We start from the raw sequence: 13,857 nt of genomic DNA, 5'->3' as shown, positions 1-13,857 counted from the left end.
GCGGGGGAGGCGGAGTAGGCGGGCGTGGCCTTGCCATGGCGCTTCCCCTCCGTCCCACGTTGGGAGCGGGGGGGGGATGAGCTCACAGGCAGCATGCCAGAGACCCCGCTTTCCCGGCTTTTTTTTCCCCCTGACTTTTAAAAAAAAAAAAAAACTGACGTGGCCGCGCAGACACCAACCCCGGCAGACCCCTCCCCTAAGGCAGGGGTGCGCAAACTTACCTTCATGCGCCCCCCTTTCTCTCCCCTCCGGCTTACGCACCCCACCCCCCCCCCCGCACGGCTCTGGCATCAAATGATGTTGCAGCGTCATTTGACGCCGGCTGCCATGTTGACGCATTGTTGGAACCAAGGTAAGTGAAGAAGTTACAGAGGCCTCGCGATCCCGGGCATTTATTTTAAATGCCTTCGGGGTAGCGCGGGGCCTCAGTAACAGCCGCGCCCCCCACTTTGCGCACCCCTGCTCTAAGGTACCATTCTATTTCAGAGACTCTTAAGAATATTACACTGTTGGGAACTAGGAGGTCGCGTTAAGCCAGGGGCGGCCAACTCCAGTTCTCAAGGGCCACCAACAAGTCAGCTTCTCAGGATATCCCTGCTTCAGCACAGGTGGCTCAATCAGTGGTTATGTCAGACTGTTTCCTGAGATACACACCTGTGAAATACCAGTATTTCTTAAGGGGCATTAAAGCAGCAATCTCACCTGGGGACTTTGTTTGGGGGAGGGGGGGAGAGGAATTCATTTTTGACACATTTTGAGACAGAGGTGTCAGCTGAGCTAAACAGTGCTATTTTCAGCTCTCCATCCCTGGTTCTTGAGATCATTACTGGTCAAGGTGCCATTGCCAGGGGCCTCCCGGGTCATCAATTGCGTCTTTCTATCCATAATACAAGAGTGACACCGGCAAATGTACTGATAATGATCAAAGCTGAAAGTAGCACTGTTTAGTTCAGTGGACCTCCCCGGGCGCCAAATATGGCATACTCTAACCTATAGAGTGCCTCAATGATGTACCTGTTATGTTATCATGGGCCCTATGATGCCAGAGGCCCTTATGATGTACCAGGTACATTATGGACACTTGCTAATTTTTGAGAGGCCGATCAGGCTGATCACTTCAATGGAGTGTCCCAGCCCAGTCAAAACAGAAGAGCAGACCCCCCCCCCCCCCCCCCCCCTCTGACCCCTCCGTTTCCGGTATCCGGAACCTAATCGGGTCACGTGATCACTCATGGAGCAGCAATCCCTTTAAAAAGAAAAAGAAAAGAGCAGCACATTACAGCAGCAAAGAGCAGTCCCTCCTATGATGAAAGTGAACTAAGGACAAGGGTATTTTAATAGGTTTTTCAGTGATTTTACAGCCTGCTTGTAATGTCCTTTGATGAGATGTCTTTTTGCTCTTTTTTGTTGTTTGCAAAGTAATTATGGTGCCATCATTAGTCAAATAGATACACATATGTAGCTGATATTCCCAGAGAGATCCCCATAGATTTTATTGCTGGCTTTGAACAAACATGTTTTATGCCTACTACAGCAAATGTTTTCCTCTTTATGCTGTGACGATCAACATATATCTGTTTATTTAGGGATTTTGAACTTTCACACTGGCTGCCATCTAACCCCACAAAAGTAACTGGGGTGAGCGCAGTTTAATATGTTCATCAATACAATCCACATAATGATAAGTAATTAGCAAAGTTGCTGATTGATCTGTTCTCCTGTGATGGATCGGCGAAGATTTGGCTCGGGGGCTCACTAAATGGCTGTCAGTGCAGCAGAATAGGATGAAAGATGCTAAGTTCTGTGGGGAAGATCATGTGACCAGGCAGTCACTAGATACAATTGGTGCACTGCTAGAGAGGGCAGGGCTCAAAAAGGGGTGTGCCAGAGCCTGTTTCAGAAAAGGAAGGGGATGTGACTTGATAAATGGTTGCTATAGAAACAAAAAATGCTTGCTACATTATAATACAAATGTCATTCAGAGCTGTTTTTTTTTTTTTTACATTTAAATGCTACAAGTTTTTTCTCATAGTACAGAACTGATTTATTTAAAAATAAAAAAAAAACACATGTAGGATATTGCTTGGTGTGCAGCTTTAAGGGCCAAATCTACTAAACCATCGTAAGCCATGTTTCTATGTTAAAGAAGCAGTTCCTCCTACATATTTGTACAAGGTGGTAACCGCGGGTGCCCCTGAGCCAAACACTTTCAGTTTGGGGGATTCCCTCGGTTCCCGAGATACTGACTGGTGAAGTTACCCAGGTTTCAATCTCCCACAGGGCAAAACAAAATGGCTGCCAAATATCAGGCCAACATGAAGCTGTAACATCATCAGTTGTGGCTTCCTATTGGTTGGCCATTTAAATTCGCCTTAAAACCAGGTAGCCACGGCCTTGAAAAAGGCTGCCTACAAGTAGCCAAAACGTCGGATTATGGCACAATAAATGATTATTTTTTGCAAGGAAGTCCTTTGCGCCCATCCTTTAACCTTTATTCTACATGACTTCCCTGGACCACAGCATGTGCCCCCTGGGATAAGAGCCCCGGACGGTTATATTGGACTTAACACCATTTTTGGAGTGTACAAGTTTTTTCGTTTTCTGCCTACCGGTAACTTCGCCAGTAAGAAGGACGGGAACCGGAGAGGAGTCCTCCGGAGCTGAGATTAGTGGGGTTCAGCTCTGGAGGACTGCCAGTTCCAATCCTGTAGACAAAATGGAGGTTAGTTAGGGTGGATTGATCCTTTAAGAAATAACAATAAACAGTGTTTATCTTCCACACACTGTGCAAATGAAACATGGTACATATTTGTGACCACAGACACACCGTAGCACTCGGCAACAGTAATACAAGCAGGTGCTTTCCTGTTTTTAATAAAGGTCTCAGTTGGAATTTTATTGAATGGTGGGATGACAATGTTTAAGTGATGTCATTTCAAGGGGCGGGTGTTTTTCATTTAGTATAAATAAAGTTGGGTTGCGTTAGGCCAGGAGTGAGCAACTCCAGTACTCAAGGGACTGCTTCAGCACAGGTGGCTCAGGTATAACTGCCATAGCCAAACACAGGGGTGGGGCAACTCCAATCCTCAAGGGCCACCAACAGTCCAGGTATTGGGGATTTCCCTGCTTCAGTCTTTGACTGAACCACTGATTGAGCCACCTGTGCTGAAGCAGGGAAATCCCCAATACCTGGACTGTTGTGGCCCTTGAGGATTGGAGTTGCCCCACACCTGCGTTAGGCTATGGCAGTTATAATATAGCTTTATCAGTTGAGCAGCACACAAGCAGCTATTGTTAATAGCAATATTCTCTGCAGCCCTCGAGGGAATGACAGTATCGCACAGATAATCATTCACCCGCCAGGCGTTATTACTTAAAGTGCCTACACCAGCCATTGCATGGCAGGTTTCCTTCAGCAATGAAGGGGTTAGCTGCCCATTCTGCCCTACTCAAATTGTGGCCCCATTATATGGTTGATGTTTCTGCTACAGAATAAGAAATTATTATTAGTATCATAATTTATTCATGATGCGCCAACATATACCGCAGAGCAGTACAGTGGGGTACAGAGTTATGTATATTACAAAAATAAAAACAGTTAAATACAGGTGAGGAGAAACATGCACAAACAGACACAAAGAGTAATCATATAAATAATCTAATAATAATTTAATATTATTATTATATTATTAAATACAGGTGAGGAGAAACATTGACAAACCGATGCAAAGAGTAATAATATAAATAATCTAATAATAATTTAATATTATTATTATATTATTAAATAAAGGTGAGGAGAGACATGCACAAACAGACACAGAGTAATGATGGCCCTGCTGGTGAGGGCTTACAGTCTAGAGAAATAGAAAACCCGGTAAGTGGTGTGAGTCGTAGAAATACCTGTTTGAACATTGTGCTAACTGGTTCATTAAAGGATCTCCTATGTACTGAATGAGGGAAAAGTACTGTAATTCTTGCACGTTGGACAATTCAAGTGGAACTGATTAATGGTTTGATTTTGACCATGGAGCTCTGGTATAGGTGGTAATAAAACCCTAATGGTTCAATCAGTCAAAATAAAAATACTTCTTCACCTTCTCTCAGTTTACATTTTTTTTTTTTTAGCAAAACTCAGTTAAAATAAAAGCACAGAATGAAATATCAGTGACAGGAAATTTCAGACATGACAAGCACACTGATTATCTGTGAGCCTCGTATTTCTAGTTATTCTCACTGATATTTTCAATATGTAACCTCTGCATGGGCGTCTCACTGATACCAATCAATACATTTCTATTGAAATGCCATTTTTGGGGGCCAGAACCCCCAAATCTCACAGGACCCTATTATCATTTCTGCTTTCTGCCCAGCAAGTCTTCACAGCTCTGTTAAGTTAATCAACAAAGAGGTAAGAATGGACGGGAGCAAGGAATTTGGCAAGGGTTTCTACCAATCCGTCTGCGGAGTGTATTGTTGATAATAACAACAAAAACGTGAATCGCTCTTTTTGGAGATAAATTTGCAGACCAAAGGAACCGGCCATTCCGCTGCGTATCCAAAACCCGTCAAAGAATTAGTCCATCTCGATTCACGGTGTGTCTATTTTATATACAACAATGCATCATTGGCCCCTATGGCAGTGAAGGGTTAAAACAAAAATACACGTATACACAATGTGCTGGCCTCCCTAGCTTACCTACACAACAGGTGAGCAAGAGACACTTGGAAGTAAAAGAAAGCACTTACACATCACCCGGTGTTCTGCAGATGTAGAAGGCGAGTACAAATTATACATTTAGAAACAAATGGTCTGCAAATCATTTGCAGTCAAAAGTTATTAGCCTTAAGCAGCGGCAGTCGTAGTTTAATTGAAACCTTATGCTGGTCATTTACCATTCACCAGTGCCCTAGGACAGTGACTTCCTTAAACAACAGATGCCTTACAAACTTTCTAAGAGCATTGCAAGTTTTTGCAACTAGCAGAAAGGCGCAGCCATAGCCTTAGTGGTAGAAGCAGCAATCGACAAAGTGATGATATGAGATATGATATGAGACCCTGTATTATGTATGTATGTATGTATATCTTTATTTATATAGCGCCATTCATGTACATACTGCTGTGGCCAACTTCAATCTCACAAATGCTCGTAATGTTCCAGGGCTTTTTTTGGCTGGCACCGAACTTGGCCGCGCTCAGCCGCATCTTCCCCTCCCGTCGCGACCCCCTGGCTACTTGGCTGCTCCGCTTCTGCTCGGCAGCTTTGCGCGTCTTCCCCTCCCCTCGCGACCCCCTGGCTGCCTCTGCGCCCCCCTCTTACCGCATCTCCCCTCCATTTCCCTGTCCCGTGTCCCCTTACGCGCGGATGCCGGCGGACGTGTGACCGGCGCCACAGTGAAGCGCGTCACGCGTCACCAGCCGCGTGTCACCAGCCGCGTCTGCCCGGAGTCTGCCCGCACATTGCGGTGGCGGCCGCTGAAGACTCAGCTCGGCCGCCACTGTAGCACGTCACAGCAGTAATACACATGACAATCATATAAATAACAAATAATACAAATAACAGATCATGGGAATAAGTGCTTCAGACATAAATAGTAACATTTCGGAAGAGGAGTCCCTGCTCCGAAGAGCTTACAATCTAATTGGTAAGTAGGAAGAATGTACTGAGACAGTAGGAAGATGTTCTGGTTAGTGCGTCTGCTAGGGGCCAAGGTTTATATATGAGGTGTAACGTATCAGCCACGGAGCTACTCATATGCTTCGTTAAGGAGGTGGGATTTAAGATGGGTCTTGAAGGTGGATAGAGAGGGTGCTAGTTGGATATTGAGGGTAAGGGCATTCCAGATTTGTGGGGCAGTCAGTGAGAAAGGTTTAAGGCGGGAGAGGGCTTTAGACACAAAAGGGATAGAGAGAAGACATCCTTGAGCAAAACGTAAGTATTATGATGGTGTATAGCGTTGACTCTTTTTACTACTCACTGTAATTTTGCAGAGATTTATTGAACCTATAAATTCTACTGTAGAAATGCCCTTAATATAGTGCCTTGGGCACCAAAAAACATAGATTGTAAGCTCTACGGGGCAGGGACTGTGTCTGTAACATTCGTATGTGCTGCGTATCGAGTCCCATTGAGAGAAAAGTGCTATATGAAATAAAATGATTATTATTATATGAGCATAATTTGAATAACTGTGTTTGGGAAGTATTGGAATAAACCTTTATTCTCAGTGTGTTGTTTAAAAAGCTCATATGATGTGCTGTCGTACACAGACATATTTTGCCGTTTGACTGTTTAAAGGTAGAAATTAGTCTTGAAAGCTTCCCAGACTTCCTCGAAAATAATTGAAAATGAAACATGAATAACGGCTGAAACAGCAGAACTGCTGGAGGGTGCGATTTGTTAAAATGTTAGCCTGACTGTACTTGCTATTTAAATATCCGATTGTTACATTTATTTGTGATATTTATATTGTGTCTAGTGTGTAAACACAGTGCTGCACAATGTAAGCAGACGAGCTCTTGCAACATAAGTATGTGAGCACAAGGCATAAATAAAAACATTGACAGAAAATGCCCTGAAATATTCATAATATTCCTAAATCTGGTAGTTCATAAGTGCAAAACTTGATCAAAACTGACAATCATCCAGGTCTTTAGTAAATATACAACAGAGATGTCAGATCTCTCTGAGTCACTAACTTGGAGTCAGCTTTGCTGATTTTAACATCAGAATCTCACAAACTTCAACAAAGTCCCCACTGTTAAAAGTCAGCAAGTAAACCAATGATTCTCAATCAGTGTTTGCACAACCCTAGTGCAGGGGTTCTAAACTCCAGTCCTCAACCCGATCCCCCTCCCCTCCCCCCAACAGGTCAGATTTTCCAGCTATTCCTGCTTCACCACAGGTGTGGGCTCCATGTGAATGGATATTCCAGGCAAAAGGTGACACGTCTGCTCATTTGCATGTCATCTCCCAGAATTCCTTGCTGCGGTGGAAGCACTGTATGCTAGGTGATAATGGTTGAAAGGCAGGGTTGCAGACCTGTCTAAGACATGTGAATGTGTTCACAAGTGATATTCTTTATTGGCTATATTTATATATGTGTACATGTGTACATGTGTACATGTGTACATGTGTACATGTGTACATGTGTACATGTGTACATGTGTACATGTGTACCATAATACTGAGTTAAGTTATGGTGAGTAAACAAAGTGACAAAAACCCTCCACAGGAAAGCAAATATGCAAATACAACTGTATGCTCATCTGCATGTCTTAGGCAAGTCTGCAACCCCGCCTTTCCCCATTATCACCCAGCATACAGCACTGTAAGGTTGCAGACCTGCCTAAGACATGCAGATGAGCATACAGTTGTATTTGTATATATATATATATATATATATATATATATATATATATATATATATATATATATATATACATATATATATACACACACATATATATATATATATATATATATATATATACACACATACATACATACATACATACGTACACATACATACACACACTTGTATCTTGCAATCGCTAACCACTGTTTCATCTCTTCCTTCTAGTCTATATATGGAGGGATCTACTAAATGATCCTCTCTTTTTCAAGCTTAATTAGGTTTACTACAATTACATACTATATAAAGCACTGCGTATGAAATTAATTATTTATTGTTTGTTTTTTAGGTATTACCACGTTTTTTATCTATAATTACACAACTAAAATATTAATGTATTAGTTATAGTTAGGATGTGTATAGAATTAAGGTCTAAAGATTATTGGCACATTTTATATGTCATTTATTTTATTTCATTCACTTAGTTATATAATTGTTTGTAATGCACATATGCTGGAACAAGTCGTGAATTCCACATCCTTTTCATGTCAATATGTAATTTGCATATGAATTGTGTATGAAGCCCATCTGCAGCATTATCCTCTTCTACTGTTACTAAATGCATTTACGTTCTAAATTCTGTTATGTCCAAATATGTTTTAGTCATCAACTTCATTGCACCAGATATCAACTTGATTTAATGACACCCAATGAATTTAATACACCTGTGAGTCACATAATGTTTACTGATGTGAGGGACTATTTAACAACAGACAGTCCCATTGGTGTCCATCCCGATGAAATCCGCTTACGCGGAAGAAACGCGTAGGGATAGTTACATTTGGAACTACGGTGGCTGACGTGGTTGACCTGCTATAGCACCAGAGAGATATTGTGAAGTGAAGTTCTTCCGGGTCCCGGCATCACATGTGTGAGAGGAATGGCGGACGCACGCTGCTAACAGCTCCATACAAGTGGATTCCATCTATCCTGGAGCTCACGGCGTTCACAGACACTGGCTACAGAACCATCCTGGCTATCACAGAGCGGAGGTGACCGTGGAGTCTTCGTTTGGTGCATGGGCAGGTCCCATAAAATGCCTGTTTTTATTAGACAAATTGTAAGTGTGCATTTGTCTTGTCCGTGTTATATTAAAATGTTCATCTGATTTTACACAAGGATCGGGCGCTTTTTCTCTTTTCTTTTTCTAATACATACACACACATACATATTCACTTTTTATGCTGCAAAACAAATAAGTCATATGGAAAGAAATAGCAGCTATTATTTACAATCTGAAAATGGCCTTATAAATACTAGCAATTTTCTCTGGAGTGCTATAGATTTCCTAGAATGTAAGCTCTTTGGGGCAGTAAATCTATCTAACATATTTTCCATTTATGTCTCTAGCACTCAACCCTTGTATTATCTTGGTCAATCAATGTGTATTTCATTTTTGTACAGCACTGAGAACATGTTCAGAGCTAAAGTAAATAATGATAATACTAATGTGTGTAGCGGGAAAACAACCCTGTATATAAATAATATTTATTTAAAAAATGACACTGAGTTTGAATTGGGAACCTGGTTCAATTCCCGATGTCAGTTCCTTGTGACCTTGGGCAAGTCACTTTATCTCCCTGTGCCTCAGGCATCAAAAAGATAGATTGTAAGCTCTATGGGGCAGGGACTGTGTCTGTAACTATCCTATGTACAATGCTGCTTTCTGCGCACTATACTGTCATTGTGAAGCGCTTTGAGTCCCATTGGGAGAAAAGCGCTATATATGAGATAAAAGTTATTATTACATAGTTATTATAAAAAGTCCGAGCATGGAATTCACATTAAAAAGTTAAAGTCAGATTGTGTAAATATGCAAAAACACTTCTGTAAAGATAGAATCATAGCTAGAATAAAAATAACAACTGGTGGGCTTACTAACTCTTCCTGCTGCTCTAAATATATATATATATATCTGCAGTGGGTATCACTTCAAAGCCGAAGGGTAGCTGATGAGAGGTGCTTTGGGGATTTGGAAGGGTGGGTGGATAGGATGTCCCATGGTCAGATCCCTCCCAAACACTTTGCATAAATAAATAAATCATCCTTTAGTGTGCAAGAAAGAGTGGAGGAGGTTACACTGAGGGAGAGAGGAGGAGGAGGAGGGGGTCCAGCTGGCTCATCTGATCCCTGCAGTTCAGAAGGAGAGAGAGAGGCAGAGTGTGTCATGTTACAAAGGAGTGAGGAAGGATCCTGCTACAGCACAGCTCCCAAACCAGTTGAGAATTACACCTTTGTAATGGGGACTTGCATGTGTGATTTCTTAACCACTCTGGCAAGTCATTGATATTCACAAAGGGAGAGAAGGAACAAAAAGCAGAGTAAAGCAACTTGATCAGAACTTTCCCATCACTTTTCTTGGAGTTGGATTATTAAAAACTGGAGAACATTTTTAATTTTTTTTTAATTTCTTTCTTCCTACCAAACTCACAACTTCATTCTGCTTGGCATATATTAAACAGCTGCTGTAGGATCAACCCGTGACACCACTGCAACCCTGAACCCTGGATTGGATTAAGATTGTGCCTTATTTATTCTATTTATTTATTTATTGTTTCGGGAGACATGGAGGGGAGGGAGAGTTGGAAGGGTGCTGGCAATGGTGCCTTTGCGAGGAGTTGTAATACCCCCCTTAGGACAGAGGACTGTGGAAAGTGCAGCAGGTTCCCTGCACTCCTGGGATGTGGGATTGCTGTAGTATCTGTATTTTCTCTGGTGGTTAGTCTCCTGGTGCACTTTAGGACTTCAGATTTACAGTCCAGGGTCTCTCATTTAGAGAAGCAGAGATACACTCACCAGCTCTCTGCAGTAGCTTCAGCAGATCAAATGGAGACAGCTATTTTGGGAAGAGTTGACCAACTGCTGGAAGAGGTCTGTACACATTTACTCTTTGCACCTTTCTGCTTTACTTACATATTTAAAGAAACGACAACGTTCACAAAACTAAATATTTGACACTCTAACTTAAAGGCTCAACCTTTGATGCACTATTTTGTAAACACCTTTTTTTTACACTCACCTTTTCCTGCTTTGTACACGAAATAATAATTTTCTCTTTTAATGCTCTGGCACTCCAGGGATATCTTGTCATTCTTAGATTAGGGGTAGAAAAAAAAAGGGGGGTTTAATGTCATTTTTAAAAACTTTGAATGATTTCTTCTGGATTTCATACCAGTTTAGCTTGTGATTATGAATAATGAAAGTACATTGTAAATATTTTGTAATATCTTGTCAATTGTAATTTTGGTACCTAAGGTATAAGGAGATAGTAACGTCCCTAAGGTCACAAAGAGCTACAACTGAGTCTGCAATGTATGTCTATCTTTATTTATATTGTTCCACCCATATACGCAGCGCGTTACAATATTACAATAGGAGGTAAATACTGTACATTACAAACAATGGGAGTAAGTGCAACAGGTAAATGATAACAAAAGGCTAAAGGCGATCCTGCACCGAAGAGCTTACAATCTAAAATGACATTACCACCTCAGTGACAATCATTTTTAAAGCCAGAATGTAGATAAATGCAGGCGATAAACAGACAAACATTTTTTTTTTGCCAATTTTAGTCTGGGTTTGGACTAAATGTTGGTATAGGGATCGACATAAAAAGTACTCAAATATATTGGAATTGTTAGAATTCATGGAAATCTGTTCAGTTTAAATGTGTTCTCTCAGATTTTGCACATACAGAATAAAAGGTGTGATATGGCCATGTAAAACTTTTTCCTGGTAGCAGTCTCTATAAACTCACTCATCCCTGTGTATCAGGTCAGATGTCATGTAGCTTTCAGACTCAGAATAAACTGAAAATAAACCAGAAAAGGCAAATAGGAACTGAATTTTCCCACTGAGGAAGCAAAAGATTAACACCACATTACTGGCAAAACAAAAGGTGATTATACTGCAATAAATTGTCAAAACAAGTGATGCAGAGAAGTGCAAGGTTAATAGAGGTGTTTAAAGCCCAGATGTTTCGTTATGTTGTGAATGTAACGTTTTTCAGACCAAATAGATGATACATGCATTGAAAGAAACATGTTTTCAAATTGCAATACCGTATTGTAAAAAACAAAACACTGGTTAATTTAGAATTTTCTCCAGTCTTTGCTTGTGCTTTCTGGGTATGTTGTAGGTCGTTATGCCGTTTAATCGACCAATATGAAAATAAAACTATACTGTTCAGAACTTTTAGAACCTCACAGATCTTTTCTTTGTGTATAGTTGACAGGTTAAACGTCTCAATATGTACAGGTAACAGCACACACGCAGAAGACATGTTAGGTTTCAAAAGCTCTCTACACTGTAATTTCATGGATGAAGAATTTTCATATTGGGCCATAAACCCTTTCGCTGGAACAAAAAAAAAAAACAACAACAACAAAAAAGATGTGCTTTCTGCAGCATCTGCACTTTTTGAATTTTGTTTAAACCTTTCGCTGCCAGAGAGCCCTGCAACGCAATGCGGTAAGTTCATTTGGTTGCATTCCATAGGTTACAGTCTGCTAACAGTTTATCAGATGCAAACAAAAAAAGTTGTCCCTTCATTCTCACTGTAATTGTTATGTCTATTGATTAAGTGCTGAATACATTTTTTTAAATAACGTTTTAAAAGACCCATTATCTGTTTTTGTTTTTTTGGCGGGTTTGCACCTTTAAAAAAAAAAAAGTTACAGTCTCTCTCTAGTGATTCTTGTTTATTTGTCTATTGTAGCACTTTGCAGATATCTGCTTGTAATTTGCAGGTTAGTAGCTACAGTAAATTAATAGCTGCTGTTTCCTCCTATAGAGAAGGGGGAAAAAACATTTTGCTGCTCTTTTTTTTTTTTTTAAAGCATATGTATTGCTTGCAAGCGACGATAGAAATAGTGCTAAATACTTAAGGCAGGGGTTCTCCACTCCAGTCCTCAAGCTCCGCCACCAGGTCAGGTTTTCAGGATATCCCTGCTTCAGCACAGGTGGCTCAATCAGTCTTCAACTGAGAACCTGATTGAGCCCCCTGTGCTGAAGCTGGGCTATCCTAAAAACCTGACCTGTTGGGGGGGTGGGGGGGGGGGTGGTCTTGAGAACTGGAGTTGAGCACCCCTGACTTAAAGAGAATTCTGATTAACTACATTTCCCCAGCAAGAGGTGGATATTAACGCTTTCAGTGACAACAACAACTGATGTCAGAGCAGTCCGGCACTCTTTGAAATGTAATGAGAAAATATAATTCAAGCAGTTGTACATAATACCGGTTTATTCTGCACGTATGGGAGTTTTCCTGTCCTCCCAGTTAGATGCATATGGAGCATAGTGTGCAGCCTGACAGGTGCCAGTGCAGTGTGTTCTGTTCTTGACCACAGTGCTGTGACTCAGAACATAGCGGACCAACTGCTTACATTTTGCTTTCAAACTGAATACCGGTTTAGAAACCGAGTGAATCATCTTTACGGGATGTATAGTTGATGACAGTGGCTGACGGGACGTGAGGATCTTGTTCGCCGTTAACCCATGGTTGCCAGAGGGGCAATCAGGATCGATGCATGTTACTGGGTAACCTGGCTACGAAACTCAGATAATGTGAAGTATTATTATTGTCAACAGCGTTATTGCTATTGTTGAAGATCTGCTGTTTTTTAGGATCATTTTATGCTTATTAATAAAAAGTGATATATTTTTATGGAGTTGGCTATGTACGTACACTATGTATCAAGTCAAAAGTGCTGCAATTCTGAGTAAAAAAAATGCTCATCAAAGAAAAAAATGATATTGCTTTCAATGGGATTTTTTTTCCTTTGATATAGTGCAGGTTTTTTTGCTCCAGAATTGCACCACTTTTGCCTTCATCCATAGATCACTTAGAATTTTACAGGCACAAGGAATCTTTGTGTGAAGAAGCGGCAGTCTATTCTCTTTTTGTGCTCAGGACACCGGGAGATAAAGATACTTGTACAAGGTCACAAGGCTGTGAAGAGCAGCACAGGTTCTCAGTTTAAAGTGCAAACATGTGAAATCTTATGGGTTTTTTTTTGTTTGTTTGTTTTTTAATCCGTTCTGTAGTATTAGATAATAGTTACTGTTTTATTTTTGTTTGTTTTTATTCAACTCATGCCATTTTGATGACTTTTAAAGTATCTGTTGATTTCTATAACAGGTTTTAACCCACCTGCCAAGTAGAACAAGATCTTTGCAACACTTCCTGTTTGGGATAATTTGTGGCAAACGTTCCCAGTAGTTTGATCTGTAAACTGTAACAATAGATAATGTTACCTTAGTGTAATTCAGCAGCTACAATGTATCCTTATATTACTGACTGAAGCAGCCATTATGTTAGGCACACAATCAGGATTGTGACAGATTTGTAACAGGATCTGTAGAATTATACATTGTCACATGCTTTAACTATTAAAATGATAGTTTTAAAGAATGATGTACTGTATGTATGTACACCTTTAATTA

At 40.7% G+C, this 13,857-nt stretch overlaps 1 long non-coding RNA gene across 1 annotated transcript in view; it reads left to right on the top strand.

Moving 5' to 3' along the window:
- The first annotated feature begins 9,509 nt into the window (after positions 1-9,509).
- LOC142500895 (uncharacterized) overlaps positions 9,510-13,857 on the top strand; it is a 66,418-nt gene continuing 62,070 nt past the window's right edge. The window contains exon 1 of the long non-coding RNA XR_012803342.1: positions 9,510-10,284. This is a non-coding gene — a long non-coding RNA (uncharacterized LOC142500895). The remainder of the gene's footprint in view (positions 10,285-13,857) is intronic.

The sequence above is a fragment of the Ascaphus truei genome, chromosome 8 (genome assembly GCF_040206685.1).
Source record: "Ascaphus truei isolate aAscTru1 chromosome 8, aAscTru1.hap1, whole genome shotgun sequence".
NCBI lineage: Eukaryota > Metazoa > Chordata > Amphibia > Anura > Ascaphidae > Ascaphus > Ascaphus truei.
The sequence above is the reverse complement of the archived record's forward strand: the minus strand, read 5'-3'. Positions and strand labels throughout refer to the sequence as shown.